The sequence below is a fragment of the Leptodactylus fuscus genome, chromosome 7, assembly GCF_031893055.1.
Source record: "Leptodactylus fuscus isolate aLepFus1 chromosome 7, aLepFus1.hap2, whole genome shotgun sequence".
NCBI classification, from domain to species: domain Eukaryota; kingdom Metazoa; phylum Chordata; class Amphibia; order Anura; family Leptodactylidae; genus Leptodactylus; species Leptodactylus fuscus.
In genome coordinates this window covers 80,413,272-80,436,064 of record NC_134271.1, presented here as the reverse complement: position 1 = coordinate 80,436,064, position 22,793 = coordinate 80,413,272, and positions in this window count along the sequence as shown.

Genomic DNA, 22,793 nt, shown 5'->3' with positions numbered 1-22,793 from the left:
CGCATGCCCGCACTACAAGCGGACATGCGCAGTCGGCTATGTCCAGGCCCGATGCCTGGCAAAGTGAATGAAGAGCCGGAAGACGCCGCGGGGAAGCTGCACGGAGAAGACTTCTAAAGGTAGGAGAAGAACCAGCGTTGATTGGCCGACTGTATAGTATTCGGCCAATCAATGCTGGTTCTGCATTGAACTTTTACATTCGAACAGCGAGTGGTACTTGATCGAGTACGAGTATTTCGAATACCGTAGTATTCGATCAAATACCTACTCGATCGAGTACTACTCGCTCATCTCTAATAGGGAATGCTGCAGAATATGCTATATAAGGGTGCATTCACACTGAGTAAACGCTAGCTTATTTTGTAGAGTAAAATTACACTTGTAAATTTTGCTATCCCATTGACTTCAATGACATTTTACAGGCGTATTTTTACAGGCGTATTTTTTACAGGCGTATTTTTTTACAGGCGTATTTTTACACTTGTAAAAAAATATCATTGAAGTCAATGGGATAGCAAAATTTACAAGTGTAATTTTACTCTACAAAATAAGCTAGCGTTTACTCAGTGTGAATGCACCCTTAGTAGGTAAAATAAATTAAAATCAAGAACTTCAAGGAGAGAGGCTCAGTTTCTGTGAAGAAGGCTGCAGGGCATCCAGTAAGTCCAAGGAACATTTAAAGATGATTCAGCTATGGGATCAGTTCAACACAAGTACAAAGCTTGCTTAGGGATGGCAGCAAGCAGCTAACAGTGTATTTGCATGCACAGTGAGGCAAAGGCTTTTTTGGAGGTTGATTTGGTGTCAAGAAGGGCAGCAAAGAAGTCACTTCTCGCCAAAGAAAACATCAAGTACAGACTGAAATTCTCAAGACGTTTAGAGATTGGACTACCTGAAGAAAAGTTTTTTCTCTAATGAAGTCTGTTCCAGACTGTTTGGGACATCTGGAGGAATGATTGCCTGGAGAAGAAAAGGTGAGCACTTACATGAGTCCTGTGTCAGGTCAACAGTAAAGCATCCTGAGACCACTCACGTGTGGTGTGGTGTTGCTTTTCATCCAAGGGAGTGGGCTCACTCACAATTTTGCTTAATAATACTGCCATGAATAAAAGGAAAATGTAAATCTATATATATATATATATATATATATATATATATATATATATATATATATATGAGATATCTAAACAAGAGCACATCTGGCTAAAAGACTGAAAAATACTGAAGCAGCAGACTTTGTGAAAAACAAAATTTGTCTCTTGGCTACGACTGTGCAGTCAGTTTGGTTATTATTATTATTATTTATATAGCATTAATTCCATGGTGCTGTACATTTGAAGATTTGCAGTCGGTACCCAAAATATACAAAACTAGTATAATACTATCAGTGCCCAACTGACACAATGGGACAAAGGGCCCTGTCCGCAAGGGCTTACCCTCTGAGGGAAGAGGATGTACAGATGGTGGTGTGGTGACAGTAGTGTTACTGGAGGTTGTAGGCCTTCCTGAATAGGTGAGTCTTCAAGGCCTTCTTGAAGCTTGTGATTGTGGGGTTTAGTCTTATGTGTCTTGGTAATGAGTTCCAAATTATGGGGGATGCACGAGAAATCTTGGAGACGGTTGTGTGAAGAGCAATAAGAGAAGAGCGGAGTATGAGGTCTTTGGAGGATCACAGGTTGCGTGTGGGCAGGTAGTGGGAGATTAGGGCAAAGATATATGGATGGGACAGGTTGTGGATGGCTTTGTATGTCAGCGTTAGTATTTTATACTGTATTCACTGGGCAATGGGTAGCCAGTGAAGGGGTTGGCAGAGAGGAGTGGCTGATGAAGAAAGGGGGAATAGGTGTATTAAGCAAGTAGGACAGTTTAAGGTGGACTGGAGGGGGGGAGGGGTGTGAGTATTTGCAGGGAGGCCATGGAGAAGGGCGTTAGAGTAATCTAAGCAGGAGATTATTAGGGCATAGGCTAGCATCTTTGTAGTTTCAGGGGTGAAGATTCAATGGATGTTTTGGAGTTGGAAGCAGCAGGAGATGTTGAGAGTTTGGATGTGCGACTCGAAGGAGAGGTCAAAGTTATCCAAAATCAAAGGACCCATGGGACTGTGGTAAGTGTGGTTCCATTAAAGGGGTTGTCCCAGCACAAGGATCCTATCTATACTGCTTGTTAATGTGGATGTAAGACTTTTCCTAAATACAATGCTTCAGCAAAACTGCTTTGTTTGTCCACTATCTTACTTTATTCAATTCTTTGTGGCCACAGCTCTTGACTTAGCTGCTCATGAGTCAAGTGATGTATCTACTGCTCTCAGGGGGGGAGAGAGGAGGGGCTAAGTGCAGGGAGCGAGCCTGTGTATCCAGCTATTCCTGTGTCTACACCATGTGACCTAGCTTCCTGTTAGTATATAGGGGAGAGGAGCTGCTTTCATTTCTTCTGTTCTCCCAGTTATCAGGCTAGCTAATTCAGTTGTTTTCATTATGGCAGAGACAGGCAGTCTCTGTATGTAACACAGAATGGAGTTGCTGCTGCCTGTACTTCATAGTCCAATATGGGTGGGCGGAGCTACTCACAAATTTGGGGGCGGAGCTAAACGGAAGGTTGCATGTGAAACCCCGCCCACCAAATGATGCAAGAAACCAGGAAGAAAGAAGATTTTACAGCAGTAAAGACTGATGAGTATGCGACGTGGGAATACCCCTTTAACTTTGATTAATGGATAAGGTAGAGGGGCCGTGTGAGGTGGAACAAAAATGATTAACTCCGTTTTCTCCATGTTGAGTTTGATAAAGCAGGAGGAGAGAAAGGAGACTACAGCCACTAAACACTCTGGACAACAGAGAGGCAATAACTGGTCCAGAGAGATATATTTGAGTGTCGTCATAATAGCAATGGTATTGAAGACCATGAGATTCAATGATTCGACAAGGCCGAGGGTGTAGATAGGAAACTGGAGAAGTCCTAGGACGGAGCTTTGGGGTACAACTACAGAAAGAGGAGCTGGTTCGAATGTCAGATGCTGAATATGCGGTTTAAGGTATGTTCCAGTTCCTAAAGTCAACTGTGTTCAGTCTGTATATTAGTTGTTCCTCTTAGACTCCTTTTTTACCTGTACGCTTTCCTGTGTTATACACTTGAGACTGGTATAAGGATCTTACTCTTTAAGTCAACAAGAAGTTCCCATTGGAACAGATGCAACTAATTAAAATGTCTTTCCTAGGAGAGGGTGTGTGCTCCTACTGTAATACCGCCAGGATTATGTCTAATGATTGTTCCTGACATGCCATTTCCAACAAGAATGGGTATGACCTGTAAGGCATAGGACGGGCATTGTATTTTTTCAGTTTGGAATGCATTAGTTGTGCCAAGCCATGAAAGAAGGGTTGGCACAAAGCCTGAACATTACCAGTCGATCCACAAATTATAATACTGATCCAGGTAGAACGTTTATGGAGATTGCCCTGGGAATGACTGCTCAAGAGAGGGGGGTAGGGGGTGTTACTGTGGTCCTGTATGATACATTCTCCTACTCTGTGCTGAGTGCTATAGACAGATCAGTGCACAAGAAGTGCCAATACTGTACCAACTGTACTAACAAGCCGAGAATAATGTTTTGTTTGGCAGTGTTACTTTGGTTGAAGTTGCATATAATCTTGTCTTTTATCACTATCCACTCAAACGTCAGAAATCCATATAAATGCTCATTGCTTAAATGGTAAAGTTGCTTCTGCAAGAAATAAGACCCAGAAAGACAAATAGAATGAGATAGATATTTGGACATACATGCCATTGGTTAAGTTAAATAGAAAACATTTATCTAAATGGATGCATGTCCACTCTTAAGCTAAATATGGTTGATGCTCCAGAAGTTGTCTTAATGTCTTGACCATCCAGCAACCATGCCAATTGCATCAATATTTCATGAATTTAATGACAGTTCCTATTTCTACCTTACCTTACTTAACTGGCTTGAGAAGACCACCTCTGCAAAAGGCCACTTTTTAATGCTGCAGTTGTTACCGGATGTTGATGTCAGTTGTCACAAGGTGATGCCAATACTAACACATGGTCTTTCTACATTTCTGGACAATGGCCATTGACACTCAAAATATCAACCCATTGGGTCATGAAAGCCATCTATTGTTACTGCCCATAACTGCTGCTCCATACATCAACAGTGGTGTTCACCTTTCCACAAGGACAAAAAAATTTCACATAAAGGAGATGATCATATGTAGCTGCTGCTGCCGCCAACAACAGCAGCACTGGAAAGGAGTCTGTTTATATTAGGCTTGTCCAAGGTGGTTTGTTTTTTAGGTCAGGGCTGTGTATTGGATGTAGTGTTGTTATTTTTGAAGCTGCCATCATCCTCTTCCTCTGACGTCACCCTGTCATACTGACCCGGTTGCAATATTTTATCTGCAATAGCATTATCATCGGATTAAGTAATTTCATTATCTTCCCCACTTTTTATGCCTCAACACAGAAGTGGGGTTCCTCTATGCTCACATGATTCTTATCTCCAGATTTCCCCCTAGTGCCCCTACCTACATGACTCCCAATTTCACATCTCCTGCCACTGCTACCTCCACCATCAATAGTCATGTCTTCCACCTCTACATCCAAATACACTGCCTAATCTCATATAATGGCTAAGACTTGCAAGTTTTTTGTTTTTTTATATTTCATAACCACTGTCTAACACGGTAAAAAAACAAACATTTTCCTTAGTCTCATATAAAACTCATCAAGAAGCGGAAGAAGAGGAAGTCTTTGGCTACAAAGAATCTCAGCAGATGCCACTTGAGTACTAGGGAATGGTATCTGTGTCAGTGAAGAAGAAGACACGATTGACAATGTAGAAAGACAGCATGGTAAATGTGCCACAACAACAGAGGAGGAAGAACACACAGTTTCACTGCTTTCAAAAACTTAATCTTTATTTTAAGGATGCGCAACATCACTGCAGCTACTGGAGGGGCTGCCAAGACCAGAAGTAGTGTTGCTGTTGCCACAGACATTACATTAATAGCATTAGCATTTGTGTTGCAATGGCAGTTTCTATGTATATTGAATAACCCCTCAAAAAACAAAACAAATAAAAACAACCCACCCTTAAAGAGTGATTTTTTTTTTTTTTCAGATTAGGAGAGGTAGAATCTGTGTTTGCTTATAGGATGGCAGTTAGTATGTATTTAAGAAAAAATAAACTTTTGCCCACAAACTCCTTAAAAGATTTTGCACTAACAGAACTGACTTCAGTAAAAACATACAATGTAAGACACTCTGCGGACAGTCACAAATCAATGTGCTCTATTGCAAAAGAGACTTAGAAAATTAGATTATTGGCAATGAAAGGGTTAACTTACAGAGTGTTTATTGCTGCAGTCAAAGGCTCACAAAGCACATATATTCTCTCTCCATCACTTCTATGATTTATTTTACCATCTACCTGTAATTGATTAAATCTAACGAAACATTGTCCTACTTCTTCTACTCTTGTGATTCTCGTAGGAGTGGCTTTGTCTGGATGTCCTGTCCATCGTTCCGGGCTTGTTAACTATTTAAAGCATGTCTGCAGGTAACCTTTGCTTATTTGATTGTTTATAACCTTGGCTGTATGATTGTATAGCTTGATACTATTACATGTCAATATATATATGTCTTCAAACCTGCATTTATTGTGAGCAGGATATTTTTGATAGATGAGAGACATATTTATTTGTGTATCAGATAGTAAAATTGATATTCATGTTATATGCCGGTTTACCTGGCCTGCTTATGACATTATTGACTTATTATTTTGTTTGTACATCTAAGCCCTGCTGTACTATTAATCTTGGTTTTAATCTGGATTATCAATAAATTTATATTTTTTGTAAGCCAATGGCTGGTCAGATCATGGAGGGGGTGTACATCTCACCCAGACTACTCAGGTGGGTGAGATGAAAAACTCCAGAAAGAATGGTTCTCAGCAGATCACTCTGCTGAGTATTATTTCAAAGTTCTGTTTATTGGGCTGGATTTTTAGGAATGGCAGGTAGGTTGGCAGTGGGACCTGTCATTCCACCCCCTCCAGTCCATACTTTGTGAATGTTCTTGCAGCAATTCAGCTGCTGAGAGTTCTCCTCATCAAGGAGGTTTAAGAAGTTGCTCTAGCAGCAACACTGGGGGCAGAGCTTGGCTGGAGAAACAACAGAAAGGTCATATTTTTGGAGCTGTGTCCTGAATGATTCTACTGGCTTTTGATTTCTGTTACTCTAGGTGAGGTAACCTATTCTGTGTTTAGTTAGAGCCTAGCCGGGCAGGTATTTATTTTTTGTATTGTTTCCTTTTGTTGCTGCACTACCTTTTTGAGTGAAAATAAACTCTACCTTTGTTTTGGATTAAAGAAACTGGACTTGTGTGTCTATGCCACCCTACCTAGCAACCCCAGACCCTGACATTTTATAGAATGTGATTGTGTGATGGAGATTTCTTCCTGACCGATACTTTTTCCAGTTTTGGCTTTAATGCTAGTGCTTGCCTAATTTGTCTCATTATCTGAAATCTCTAGGGACTCTGTAGGAACCCTATTTGTAAAAAATGGTATAGACTTGGTATGATGTGATATCACCTGTGCTTACATGTTGTCTACTTTTTCTAAGTTTTGAAAAAGGAAAAATGTTTGAAGGGGTTTAAAAAAACAAACAAACAAAAAAAATCCACTCAGCAGGAAAGAAATAGCATTACAAGAGTGAAAAGAGAGTTGACTTAAAAGGTAATGGTGTTTAGCAGTGGCCTTACTAAAATATTATGAATCTGTTCACAAAAATGTATATGGAACATCACCTATACTAACCCCTCCCCACTCCTTCATACTTCCCTGTCATCCAGTTTGGATCTTCTGGACAAAGGACGTCACCTCTTCTGGGTACCTCCTCTTTTTAGTAGTGGGCAGGTTAGCTAGGAAAACATGGAGGGGGAGGGAGTGATAAAAGGAGGTGGTGTGAGTCAGCTTTGAGTGAAGCCCAAGGCATCATTGTAGTTGAAGGAGAAAATAACCAAAATCAATCAAAACACTGCTAAAGGTATTTGGTATTAACCTATTAATAGCACTAACAGACCTTATTTGAAAAATTATATTTTGCCAGGAAAACTCCTTTACAGGATCTGACATGATACGGAAGAAAACAGCTGTTAAAAGCTTGGTACAGTAAGGAGGTAAAATCAGGACTTGAGACAAAAATTTATATTCGCTATTGATATTTGATATGGTCCTAGTATAAAAGAGCCAATGTGATTGTCCCATGACATAAGTGTAGATACAGGAGACAGGAGGCCCAAGGACACAGCCATGCCCAACACAAGAGATAAGAGAAGAAATGACTAATTTTCTCATATCAGTTTGACCTTTCCATCTAGAGACAGGTTACCTTAATGACTGATGTAAGAAGATCAGGAACAACTAAGACTTTCATGGTTTTTAAAGACCTCCAAGTAATGGTAAATTTATGGATTGTGTTTAAAAAAAAATGTTATTGCATAAAAAGCAGTTTATTTACGTCAAACAGCGTGATGAGAGTAACACTTCTAAGCTACTGGTTATGTTCCTTCACATATTAGCTTAACAAAGCTAGAGAGAAGAACATGTTCAGAGAATGGTCCATTCTGTACAATGTCTAGGAGAGAAGTTCTACATTACAGATACAGTCATTTTTAAAATGTTTTTCTAGCAAAAACCACTGTCAGTGGGCAGAAAATGGTATATATAACATAAAAGGCACTTATACTTGTCTCACCAGTCCCCACCTTTGCAGTTCCTGTAGTACCCGGGTACCCATTGGTCTTCATTTTTTGAAACTATGAAGAGGTAATCTATTTTAACCCTGGCACCAATTTTGTGCTAAGTGGAATACTTCTTCAACATACAAATTAAGTTCCATACAATTGTTTTAATACTATTTGCATATATATATACTAGAGGGAGGACCCGGCTTCGCACGGGTATATTACAATTTATGTTTGTGTACTGGCCCCATAAGAATTGTCCAATTTTGCACTGGTGTATTTTGTATGTGGTTTGTGTGTATGTCCATAAGCGTAATGTGATTATGTGTATCTCATTTTGGATGTCAGTGAAAAACCTGTGATCAGTTGTTATGGATACCTGGAGTAAAGCTGTATCTAATCCTTCCCCGTGTGGTACTGTGTTTAGATGCAAGTGTCTAATCCTTGTTGGTGTGGTACTTTGTGCAGATGCACATATCTAATCCTCCCCATGTGATATTGTGTGAAGAGGCGCGTATCTAATCCTCCAGTAAGAGAAACTGTGTGCAGACGCGCGTATCTAATGACTCTGGCGTGTGGTACTGTGTGCAGATGCGCGTATCTAATCCTCCCCCATGTGGAACTGTGTGCTGAGACGCGTATCTAATTCTCTGGCATGTGGTACTGTATGCAGAGGCCTGTATCTAATCCTCCCCTGTGTGGTACTGTGTTCAGATGCACGTATCTAATCCTCCCGTGTGGTATTGTGTGAAGAGGCGCGTATCTAATCCTACGGCGTGTGGAACTGTGTGTAGACGCGCGTGTCCAATCCCCCGGCATGTGGTACTGTGTGTAGACGCGCGTATCTAATCCTCCCCCGTGTGGTACTGTGTGTAGACGCGCGTATCTAATCCTCCCCCGTGTGATACTGTGTGCTGAGACGCGTATCTAATTCTCTGGCTTGTGGTACTGTGTGCAGAGGCATGTATCTAATCCTCCAAAGTGTGATACTGTGTGCACACACGTATCTAATCCTCCCCTGTGTGGTACTGTGTGAAGAGGCGCGTATCTAATCCTACTGCATGTGGTACTGTGTGCAGACGCGTGTATCTAATTCTATGGCGTGTACAACTGTGTGCAGACGCGCGTATCTAATCCTCTGGAGTGTGGAACTGTGTGTAGACGTGTGTATCTAATCCTACGGCATGTGGTACTCTGTGCAGACATGTGTATCTAATCCTATGGCGTGTACAACTGTGTGCAGACGAGCGTATCTAATCCTCTGGAGTGTGGAACTGTGTGTAGATGCGCGTATCTAATTCTACGGCATGTGGTACTGTGTGCAGACGCGTGTATCTAATCCTATGGCGTGTACAACTGTGTGAAGACACGTGTATCTAATCCTCCCCTGTGTGGTATTGTGTGAAGAGGTGCGTATCTAATCCTACAGTGTGTGGAACTGTGTGTAGAAGCATGTATCCAATCCCCCGACATGTGGTACTGTGTGCAGACGTGCGTATATAATCCTATGGCATGTGGTACTGTGTGTAGACGCGCGTATCTAATCCTCCCCCATGTGGTACTGTGTGCTGAGACGCGTATCTAATTCTCTGGCTTGTGGTACTGTGTGCAGAGGCATGTATCTAATCCTTCAAAGTGTGGTACTGTGTGCACACACACGTACCTAATCTTCCCCTGTGTGGTATTGTGTGAAGAGGCGCGTATCTAATCCTTCGGTGTGTGGAACTGTGTGTAGACGCACGTATCTAATCCTACTGCATGTGGTACTGTGTGAAGACGCGTGTATCTAATCCTATGGCATGTACAACTGTGTGCAGACGCGCGTATCTAATCCTCTGGAGTGTGGAACTGTGTGCAGACGCGTGTATCTAATCCTACGGCATGTGGTACTCTGTGCAGATGCGCGTATCTAATCTTCTGGAGTGTGGAACTGTGTGTAGACGCGTGTATCTAATCCTAAGGCATGTGGTACTCTGTGCAGATGCGTGTATCTAATCCTATGGCGTGTACAAATGTGTGCAGACGCGCGTATCTAATCCTTTGGAGTGTGGAACTGTGTGCAGACGCGTGTATCTAATCCTACGGCATGTGGTACTCTGTGCAGACGCGCGTATCTAATCCTCTGGAGTGTGGAACTGTGTGTAGACGCGTGTATCTAATCCTAAGGCATGTGGTACTCTGTGCAGATGCGTGTATCTAATCCTATGGCGTGTACAAATGTGTGCAGACGCACGTATCTAATCCTCTGGAGTGTGGAACTGTGTGTAGACGCCTGTATCTAATCCTTCGGTATGTGGAACCGTGTGCAGACGTACGTATCAAATCCTTCAGTGTGTGGAACTGTGTGCAGAAGCGCGTATTTAATTCTCTGGTTTGTGGAACTGTGTGCAGACCCGTGTATCTAATCCTCTGGTGTGTGATACTGTGTGCTGATCTGTGTATCTAATCCTTTGATGCGTGTATCTCAGTTTGGATATCAGTGTTGTATTGTGCATGTGGAGTGACCGTGTGTATTGCAGTTGGAATATGAGTGAAAGTCTTGCAGGTTTGTATTGGCTAAGGGGGGGGCACTGTGTTTGAAATGCTGTATCTCAGCAACGGTACGTCCGAGCGAGTTGGAGTCTCGTCTTAAACCTTCCCGGATATCTGAAGTATCTCTGTACCAAATTTGGTGAAGATCGGTCCAGTCGTTTGGTTCGCATTAGAGCACAGACAGACAGACAGAAATTCATTTTTATAATATAGGGAGATATAAAATTTCATTTCCTGTAGAATTCTCGTGATTTTCCATGAAATTTAAAGGGGTTGTCCAGGATAAACTGAGAATTAACCCCTAAACTAAACTCCCTCCCCCCACCTAAATTCTAATTTACTTCAATTTAAAAAAATGAAAAAATAAATAAAAAATCTATAAATTACCCATATCCCTGGAGCAGTGATGACCACCCCAGGGACACTTTCTGATAATCCGGTGAGGTTTCATTTCACCAATTTCAAAACAGAACATCACCATTACTCTTCCCCCTCCCCTATCCCCATCAATATTTACCAAGCGTTCCTGTGTCCAGAGAACTGCTCCTCCCCTCTTCCTGTCTTCTAGTAGTGGGAGGAAATGGTTAACTAGGGAGAGGGAGGATGGGAGGGGCTAGTAATGGGTGGGATCACTAGGCTATGGAGATGGAGAGAATGGGAGGGGCTAGTAATGAGTGGTATGGCTAGGCTTAGTGAGACAGGGAGAGTTTTGTAATGGGGTGAGAGAGGAGGGGGGAACAGAGTGAGAGGGAACTAGTTTATTAGCTACACAGGAAGATGCATAGCAGGAAGCTAACACCATGTAAACACAGAGGATGCAACAGCAACCAGAGACATCTAGAAATCACTCCAAACACTGTTAAAGGTATATGGGTGAACTTATTAACCCATTACTGTCCCTAACAGACCTTTCTTTAAAAAAAAAAAACAAAAAAAAAAAACAACAACAACAACCCTGCACAGAAAACCCCTTTGAGATCAGATCTGAAGAATTGCTATATTGGTTTTCTATGTTTATTTTAGGGTTTTGTCTATTAAGGTTAAAGAGGACAGGTAATCAGTAAGAGATCCATGGGGGTCTGACAACCAGACGTCTCATAGATTAGCTGTTCCAGCAGCCTCTGAGCTTTTTAGGCATGCTGGATGGATGTAAATAATGAAAGTTTTTATTCTTTGCCAGCAAGCAGAGATCTGGGAAGAATTGAAACAAAGTCTATTATTTCTTTATACAATGATGTAGATTTATTTACAGCAGACTTGACACCAGTTCTTTAGAGCATTCTGCCCAGGGCAACAGGACAGAGATGGAAAGCAGATGGGAGCATGAACTTTGCACTGGCTTGGAGTTTTGTGATGAGCTCATCCCTCCTGCAACTATAACACTCTAAATCATACATTTGTTTGGCTGGCTCTAATATTACATTTAGTTCTTCTTATAGTGATGGCTCTTAAGGTGAAGAGTGTTTACTTCACGGAAGGAAAACTGCTTTATCAGCTAAAAAAAAAAGGGATCTCATCTAAAATCAGCACAATGCAGATAGCCGCTTGTGTGCAAACATGGAATATTTGCAGGGTTTGTGAGAACAGTTTTTGTTTACCGATGACAGTATATCAAGCATTTCTACTCAAAAGTGATCACTGCCTGATTTCTATGATTCCTGCTCATTCACGAAATACAAAGACAGAAAATCACAATCCTTCCTTTAGCCGGGGCCCCATGTGGCATAAACGCCGTAATTTGCCCGCGGTGGAAAAAAAAATATATATCACGGCATTTTACAGTCAGAGCAAAATGTATGGAATTCTAGCAAATCCCATGCCCACTTTGCGGTAAAAACTATGTTGCGTAGACGCTGCAATTTCTAAAACCGGAAACACTGGCAATTTCACCATAGGTATAATTGAAACAGAAAGACCCCAGAGGAAACGTCTGCGAACATTCTGTCTAAAGCGCCACAGGAAGAACCGCGATGTGTTGCCACCAGTGTTTTTCCTAAGTGCTTTTTTGCTGCAGGACGCCACATGGGGCTTTAACCTTAGGTAGCTGTTGATAAATCATAGATGTGGTGCAGCCAGAGAAACTGTGCGTCTATTCTTAGGGCCCGTTTACACGGGCACAGAGGGGGCGGATTATGGCGTGGAATCCATGTCATAATCTGCCCCCTCACAATGGTGGTCTATGGACATGACCTTTCTTGAGGCGGATTCCGCCTCAGGAAGGCAATAAAAGTGAAAGGGAGGTGGAAAACGCAACGCTTTTTTTTTTGGGGGGGGGGGGGAGGGGGTTTACGGTCCATTCACTTTCTGGGAAGGGAAAAACGCCTGGTGTTTTTGAAGCATTTTTTTGCCAAAAACCGCTCCAGAAAAAGCTGCAAAAAATGTCTCAAGGTCCAAAAACCGCTTCCTAATTAGGAAGCACATTTTTTTTTTCCCAGACCAAATTACGCCACACGTAATTAATGTGTGAACTTAGCCTTAGAGTGAGAAGCTGCAGTTGCTTTCCCCTCCTCTGTGTCTACTATTTATTTTATTAATGGATAGGATTTTTTAGTTTGAACATTTGTTCATGAACATCTACACATAGCAAGCAGGGAGAGAGAGAGGGAAATTACAGGCTAGATAACACTGTCCTCACATAGCATATAGTAGGATTTTTATTGATTTGTTCATGTATTATTGCTTTAGTCTTATATTTATTTAATCTTATATTTATAAAGAATGCAATACCTCAGCTTTTGACCTTGGTTCGATAAAGAAGGGTTTCTGTCCAAACCAATTAGAGCGATAAGTTATCAAAAGGAGTCCATCAGTCTAAACCTCATTAACATCACAGAGCAACAAACACAGTGAAAAAAAAACAAAACAAGTAATACATATAGTTAAGAAGATACATATACATAGAGATATGCTGGAATCGAATGAAACTTTGTGTGCATATATGTATAATGATATGTGTGTGCCCAAACAGCTGTTTGTACCCACACATAATAGTTAAAGAGGACCTTTCATGGATTTGGGCACATGCGGTGTTATTTCCCGATCTGTGCCCCGGGTGAAGAGCTATCGGTACAGTACCGCAGCTCTTCACAGTCTGAAGGGCATTCCTGACAGTCAGGAACGTTCTTCTCCACAGCAGCGCCTATAGTGCTGTACTGTGGAGCGGAGAGGAACACCCACTTCTTCTGCTCTCAGTGCTCGTCCATAGGTGAGTGTTATCAGGAGGGGAGGGGGGCGTTCCTCACCGCTCATGTCATGTAACCCCATTTTGAAAACTGCACCCCTCAAAAAAAATTTATCAAGGGGTGTAGTGAGTATTACTTTCCCAGAAATTAATATGCAAGCCATGCGGAGTACATTGAGAACATGAAATTCCACACTATTTTCCAATTAGCTCCTATGACACGGATGGGGATGTCATTCTGGGGTGTGAGTGCTGGTGTATTTTCTCTCATAAATTCTAAATCTGGGGTGTACCCTGATATATGCTCGCACAGCTTATACAGTCCCTTCTTGCTGCAGCCAGTTTTTCCCTAATGATTTTTGTCTTCACATTGTACTGTACAAGGTATATATATTTTTTTATTTTCTGATTATGTGGCCATTATTATTATTTATTATGCTTACTTGTATAGCGACATCATATTCCGCAGCGCTTTACAGATATTGTCAGTCACTGTCCCATATAGGGCTCACAATCTATATTCCCTATCAGTATGTCTTTGGTGTGTGGGAGGAAACCGGAGTACCCGGCGGAAACCCACGCAAACACGGGGAGAACATACAAACTCCTTGCAGATGTTGCCCTTGGCAGGATTTGAACCTAGGACTCCAGAGCTGCAAGGCTGCCGTGCTAACCACTGAGTCACCGTGCTGGCCATATGAGGGCTTGATTTTTGCGGGTGCCTATAACTTATTGATTAAAGTTCATTAACTCTTCCTGGGGGGGGGGGGGGGATTTGCCATGCAGCGCACAGCATAAGCAACGTTTTAACTTTATTCTATGTAAAAGTATTCATACCCCTTGAACTTTTTCATATTTTGTAACCTCACAACCACAAACTTGAATTTTAATGAGATTTTATGTGATAGACCAACAGAAAGTAGCAGGTAATTGTGAAGTACAATGAAAATGATACACAGTTTTCAAAATTTTAATCAAATAAATCTGATAAGTGTGACATGTAAAAGGCTTCAGCCTCATACACTCTGATATTCTTAAATACAATCCGGTACGCACAATTGCCTTCAGAAGTCACTTAGTTAACAGAGTCTGGCTGTGTGTAATTTAGTCTCAATATACATACACCTGTTCTGTGAAGGCCTCAGTGGTTTGTTAGAGAGCACTAGTGAACAAACAGCATCATGAAGACCGAGGAACTCAGACCGGTCAGAAATAAAGAATGGAAAAAGTATTCTACAACTGCAAACCTACCAAGACATGGCCATCCACCTAAACTAACAGATTGATCAAGGAAAGCACTGGTCTGAGAAGCAGCCAAGAAGTCCATGGTCACTCTGGAGGTGCTGCAGAAATCCACAGCTCAGGTGGGAGAATCTGTCCACAGGAGAACTACAGTATAAGTCATGCAGTTCACAAATCTTGAATTGCAGTTTGCCACAAACCATATAGGGCAAACCAAATGTTGCAAAGGTGCTCTGGTCAGATGAGACCAAAGGTGACCTTTTTGGCCTAATTGCCAAGCGCTGTGTGTGGCGAAAAAGTAACACTGCTCATCACCCTGAACACACCATCCCCACTGTGAAACATGGTGATGGCAGTATCAGGTTTGTTGGATGCTTTTCTTCAGCAGGGACAGGGAAGCTAGTCAGAGTTGATGTGAAGTTGGATGGAGCTAAATACAGGAAAATCCTGGAAAAAAACCTGTTGGAAGCTGCAAAAGACTTGAGACTGGGAAGGAGATTCACCTTGCAGCAAGACAATGGCCCTAAACATACAGCCCGAGCTACAGTGGAATGGTTTAGATCAAAGAATGTTCATGTGTTAGAATCAGCGCCACACCTGCCATGAGGCGACCTGAAGCGAGCGCTTCAGGCGGCGCTATGCCAGGGCCTCAGGGAGGGCGGCATTTTTGGTTACCTAAGCCAGTCCAGGACAAGCTTTCTGTAGTTCGCATCGGGCGGCGAAAGGGGCAGGTTCGCCCCTGGTTAGAATGGCCCAGTCAAAGTCCAGATCTAAATCCCATTGAGTATCTGTGACAAGACATGAAAATTGCTCCTCACAGATGCTCTCCCTCCAATCTGGATGAGCTCAGAGGGGCCTCTGAGAACTAGAGCATCAGACTTTAGATCTGATAACTTGGATCGGAAAGCTTCACTTAGAACTGTATTGGTGTGCTGTGCATGCCAATATGGTTTACATCTACAGGAATCTTTTAAGTCTCTACTTTGTCATAAAAGACAGAATAATGTACAGGCTGTCAGCGTCTTGGCAGAGGTGACATAATGATGTCACAGCATCACACCACCCATGCTAGACCTGCGCCAGAGTGCAACACCAGGGGGAGACCTCGGTTGCTACATTCATCATGGGATTGTGGTAAGAGGAGTAGAAGATTTGTTATTTGCTAAAAACTAAAAATAGGACACTTTTATGAACAAGGACTATTACTTATAAGACCAAGGGATCTATTATTATTACTACTACTTATAAGGGTGTACTATTAGTTATGAGGTAGGGAAAATCACCACTGATAAGAGGGCCCTTATAGGGGGAGAGGGGGACTATTATGATAAGGCAACACTTACTTCTAAGGGGGGCCTTTATTGATAAGGAGGCACTTATTTATAAAGAGGGGTCTATTACTGATCAGTGGGGATTTTTATTAATAAGGTGGCAATATTTATAAAGGATGAACTGTTTGCTATGAGGCAGGGAAAAATATTACCGATAAGGAGGTCCTTGTTACTGATAAGGCAGCACTTATTTATAAAGAGTAAGTTTTATTTATAAGGTAGCTTTTTTTTTGTAAGGGGAATATAGGAAGGGACTTATTTATAAGAGGGGACTTACTTTTAAGTGAGGTTATTGATAAGCAGTATCTATTTATAACAGGGGAATTTTGTTTCTATTTTTATTGTTTGTAAGAGAACACTTTTTTATAATGGAACATTAGTATTTATAAGTGGGGACTATTATTTATTAGAGATGAGCGAACACTGTTCGAAACAGCCGTTTCGAATAGCACGCCCCAATAGAAATGAATGGACGTAGCCGCTTGCATTAATTTCTATGCGAGCGTGCTATTCGAAACGGCTGTTTCGAATAGTGTTCGCTCATCTCAATTATTTATAAAAGGGGATAATTATACAAGTGGGAACTATCACAACTGATAACTAAATGCTACAAATGTGGTCATTTGTATTGTGTATGGGCAAAAAGAGGGTTGTTATTACTGTTTTGGGAGCAAAAGGGGGTAGTAGTAAATATCTATTTTAATTGATATGATATTTATTTAGGATAGAAATTTGTGGGCATTATTACTGTTTAGGGTACCTGAGGTAACACTTTTACTTTGTAGTGCACTACTATTGTCTTTGCATCAATATGTATTGGCAGTGGGGGTAGTCAGTGTGGAGGTAGTGTACTAACTGGACCTTGTATAGAGGTATTATTTTATGTAGTATACCTTTACATAATTTGTTTCATTCAGTAATTGTCTGGTATAGCAGTATTATTTTTATAACTATAGAAATATTTACATATCTTTTTCGCTCCCCTGATTTTTTTTAAAACACCCTAGCAATGCCACTGGTCGTGCTGAATTGACTGAATATGATGGGGCTATTTGTAGGTTAGCATTTTGGGTCCTACTTTTAATCATGCCCAGGGCCACATTTTTCTAAATTCATTACAGAAAGAGAAAACTTTCAAGGGCTCAGGTTTTCACTTCAATGAACTTTCCTATGAAGACAATACCTTATGACTGGATCTTCCTGCCTCAAAGCACTTTCACATCATTTACATAAATTTTATTTTATTTATTTAAAATATATACAGCTAAATTCCACTCACAGTTATCAAGATGATATTCTAATTATTTAGCATGTTAATGAGGAGTCACAAAAGCAATGAAGGTTAAGCACAGCAAATGCACAACTCCACCCAGGTCACCGCCAAAGAGTTCAATCTTATTTTAGATTCACTTCTGCTGCTGCTATAAATAATACAAAGTTCTAGAGCAATTGGGCAGTCTGGAATGAAAATTAATTCAGGACACACAACCCAAACCCTACCTTTATGTGACATCTCCACTCTTTTATACTAGATGCAGTTGCACATTATGGTTTCCTCCTTACCACACTTAGTACAGTCTATAGATCCAGAAGCAGACAGCATTGTACACTGTAAGGGCAATGCTGTGCTATTGCAGTTCAGTTTACTCCTGTCTGCATTTAGATTTGTACAAGGTGCAGACATCAACAGATAAAGTCTTGTGAACCCTTTAACTTGTGAAACCCACCAAGGCATGAACATCGCTATCCATGGAAAATGAGTTAATAATAAAGTGTGGGTTTGTGTGTAATATCTTTTATAGGAGTATTTGCTCTAGGTCACCTCTGCCTTTACTTCAAACTTGAGTTTCAATGCAGGATAGTTGAACACATCTGGGTATTTTCAGCTCTGTACATTCCAGTTTTCACACTCGTTTGGCAAACTATGTATTTTAAGTCACACCTCTGGGTCCGCCTATATCCACTTTAGCTCCACAAATTCTCAACCCTGTCCCTTTGAGCTCCCACACAATATAATGGCCCATCACGGTATCATGCCCCCTCAAGCACTATAATATAATGCACACGTAAATTTCAGCGTCAATGAGGCCTCCCACAGTATAATGTTCTCTGCATATGGCTCAACCAATATAACCCCCCCCCAAAAAAACAAACAAACAAACAAACAAAAAAAAAACCTGTTTCTAGTTTTAATTAGTAGAAAAATATATAGGTGACACATTCCCTTTACTATATAATGAAGTTACAGGGCTATAATTATAGGCATGGAGCATCACAGGACAGGTCTGTAATGCACACACTTGTCTGTCTGTTTGCCTTGGGGTAGAAAGGTGGCTGGCTATGTATACAGGATCTGGATATTGGCTCCCATGACTCAGGTATCTACTCATTTACACAATTTCATGGGGGTGGACGCCTCTACTGTTCTTTTTGACTGCTTAATCTCACTGAAAATAGGACAGGGAAGGCTCCACAATAGCAGAGCATTCCTCAGTAATGACTGGGTATTGAGCAATGTTTACACGTTGGCATTACCATGCCAGGAGAGGCACGGAGCACACATGTGGGTGATCCCAGACTCTCTTCAGCTTGTGTCATAATGCATATCTGCCTATGGTCATAGAATGAGTCCCAAAATATGGCAAACCTCAGATTTAGAAGAGCAGCAGAGGCATGGTTGGTCAGAGAACATTCCTTACTATAGCTGGCTCTCATGTGAGTTTACGGTGGTTGTCATAATGGGAGGATTGATTTTAATGAAGTAGCAGGTAATACTTTATTAAAGGAGCCTCAGGCAGGTGCAAACAGTTTTACAACTGGTCATAGTCATTAATGAACAATTGCAGAATTACCGGTACCTAGTAAAAACCAATGCACAAAAACAAAAAGGGAGTGTATATATCAGACCAATAGAAACATTTCACTCTAAAATGGGTTTATTAAATAGATAGACTGTTAGACCTCCTTCGCATATCATCCGTGGTGCACTGTCCAAAAATACGGTCTATAGCACATCCATAATCTTCCGTATTTGATTTCACATGATAGTCCCATGAAATAGGTCACATGATAATCCAGACTATTTCTCAGAGCATTTGTGATTGTTGGACAGGTCTGTTGGATTCCTTTGCTGATCACACATAAGTTTGTGGAATTTCTAGGCAAACATGACTCTTGTGTGGATCATGTTGTCTTGGATTGGCTTGTGTTCAGTGGTGTAAAGATTGCGGTTGCAGGTCAGCTGGAAAGCCTAGTCCCTGACCTCTATACATATTGTTAATGGAAAGGGGCCCAGCCCAGGGTAGGTGACACAAAAAAGAACAAAATAAAACAAACAAAAAACCCCACTTATACTCACTTCTCCTGAGGCGACCCCAGAGTATAATAATAGCACCTAGAGATGAGCGTATATACTTGAATACCTGCGCCGCATAGCTCCTGGTACAAAAACACTTCAGGGGCATCTCCCCCCCAAAAACTGGAAATGGATACTCCCATAAACCAGGGCGGAAGTCACCTGTACCATACAGAGCAAGGCAGAGCACAGACATGGAGGAGAAAAGAACCATGTTCAGCACCTTGCGCAACACACTGATCCCGACTGGGATCCACAACATGGCCACCAGTCAGGAACCCAGTCCGTCCTCTGCAGGACAGCTCATTACAAGGTATACCCACCAAAGATGACACCACTGACTATCAGTAGCTGGAATATCCAAGGGCTGAACGCCTCAGCCTTTGGATCCAAACCAAACGATCCAGACTTTATAGACAGACTAAAAAATATCGACATCCAAATCCTCCTAAAGACATGGATCTGGGCAGAAGATGAATCCCTAACACCCACGGGCTACAAGGAATTCTCTGTCGCTGCCCGGAAAAGCAAGACCACCAAACTAGGCCGTCACTCAGGAGGCATACTAATATGGTTCAAGGAGGAGCTTAGAGAACATGTGAAAGCCATTAAACGCGGAGACAACCACATGTGAATAAAAATAAGCAGCTCTATCCTCAACGGCTAACATGACATATACCTCTGTGCAGCATACATCCCCCCATCAGAGTTCCCCTACCACAACCCAGACATCTATGAAGTCCTACAAAGGGAAGCTGCCCAGTTCCAGTCCCAAGGCAGAGTGCTGAGCTGCGGCAACCTAAACGCCAGGACAGGCACAGAGAAAGACTACCTGTCCTCTGATGGAAACCCGCACATCCTGGGAGGCGTGGTCCACCACCTGGAGTCTGCACAGACAAGAAGAAATAGCTATGACATAGTTGTCAACAAGAGCAGGAGACAGTTGCTGAACCTGTGCCGGAGTCTGGGACTGTACATAATGAACGGGCGTACCAGAGGGGACTCTCTAGGATTCCTCATACTAAACTCCCACGTGGGCAGCAGCGTGGTGGACTATGCCATTACAGACGCAGACCCAGCAGCCATAGATGCTTTCATAGTCACCCCTGAGACACACCTGTCGGACCACAACCCGATCCTGCTGTACATGAGATCCATTGACAAGCCACCCACACAGTAGCCCCACCAGATTGGTCTCTACAACCTGCCACCATCCTTTAAATGGGCCAGCCACCAGGCTACCGAATACACCAATGCGGCCAACCGACTCGAAATCAAGGAACTGCTCACAAACTTATATATGAGCTCCTACCAGCCAAACCAAAAAGCTGTCACCCGAGCAGTGAAGGACTTGGGCACAAAGCCCAAGAAAAACTCCCTCCACATCCTAAACGGCAATATCTGGCTCAACTACTTCAGAGACCTCTACAAAATCATCCCTGAAGAACACCTAACCCTGGAACAGCAACAGATAACCACCAAACTGAGGGATATGGAGAAAGTCATCAAGGACTCCCAGAACCCACTGGACTCACCAATCACCATAAAAGCTATACTGGAAAAAATTGCCCTGATGAAAGGCAAAAAGGCCAGCGGCCCTGACAGCATCCTACCAGAGATGATCAAATACAGCTCTCCAGACATACATACGGTACTGGCAAAACTATTCACCGTCTTCCACAATACCGGACACTTCCCCCAAGACTGGAACAAAGGCCTCATAACCCCCATCTACAAGAATGGGGACCAATAGGACCCAAACAACTACAGAGGGATCTGCGTTAGCAGGACGCTGGGGAAACTGTTCAACAGCATCATCAATAACAGAATCCTCACCTTCATCACACAACACGGGGACCTCAGCAAGAGCCAAGCAGGGTTTATGCCAAACCAGCACACCACGGACCATATCTACATCCTGCACAGCCTCATCAAGACCCACATCCACAATACTAGAAGAGGCATGATATTCACCTGCTTCTTAGACTTTAAGAAGGCGTTTGACTCAGTATGGCACCTGGGTCTGCTCCTGAAACTCCTAGAGAGTGGAATAGGAGGAAGAACGTATGACGTCATCAAGAGCTCCTACACCGGAAACCAATGCAGTGTGAAGGTGAATGGGAAAAGGATAGCATATTTCCAGCAGGCCCGAGGTGTCAGACAGGGTTGTAGCCTGAGCCCAACGCTCTTCAACATCTACATCAATGAACTGGCTACAGCTCTAGAGGCCTCACCAACACCAGGCCTCACCATGAACGACCGTAAGGTGAAGTTCCTGCTATTCGCCGACGACCTCCTACTCCTGTCCCCCACCGAGAAAGACCTCCAAGAAAGCCTGTCAGTGCTGGAAAAATTCAGCACCACAAGAAGACCAAAGTCATGGTATTTCAGAAGAAGGGCCACAACAAAGCCCCCACCCCACAATTCACACTGAACGGCTCCACTTTGGAGAAAACCAACAGCTACACCTACCTGGGGCTGGAGCTCGACCAATCAGAAAGCTTCAAAGCAGCAATAGAAACCCTGAAAGGAAAAGCCTGCAGAACCTTCTACGCCATTAGAAGACAACTGTACCACCTCAAACCACCAGTGAGGGTCTGGCTGAAGATATTTGACGCAGTCATCGCTCCAATCCTTCTCTACGGCAGTGAGGTTTGGGGCCCAGCCATCTACCCAGACCAGTCAAAGTGGGATTCCAGCCCAACAAAGACCTTCCACCTGGAGTTCTGCAAGTACCTCCTCCATGTCCATCGCAGCAACTCCAACATGGGATGACGGGCAGATCTAGGCAGGCTCACCCTATGGCTCACCATGCAGAAGAGGGCACTATCATTCTGGACACACATACAGGGCAGCAGCCCTGGCTCTTACCATCACCAAGCCTAGCTGAGCCACAGAGCCATGAGCGAAACTGACCCCCCCCCCCCAACCATCAGCCATCTGCCAAGCCAAAACCCCCAATATGCCCTGAATAAGGCTCAAATAAAAGGAGCCATTGAGAGCGACAAAGAGCTGTACATCGAGGAATGGAGAAGCGCATTAAATAACTCCATGAAACTCACCGTGTACCAGTCATTGCAAAGGGACTACACCATGACCACCTACCTAGAGAAAATACCTCACCCCAAACACAGATAGACCCTGAGCCGGTACAGACTGAGCACCCATAGCCTGAAGATGAAGACAGGGTGACACAGGCAGACGTACAAGCCATGGGAGAACAGAATGTGCCAGCACTGTGACCAGGGGGCCCTAGAAGATGAGGCCCACTTCCTACTGCATTGCACCAAATACTCAGCTGTGAGGGCCGTCTACTTTCAAAGACTCTTTGCCCACATACCAGATTTCACATCTGCAGGTGAGAAGAGGAAACTCTACATCCTACTGG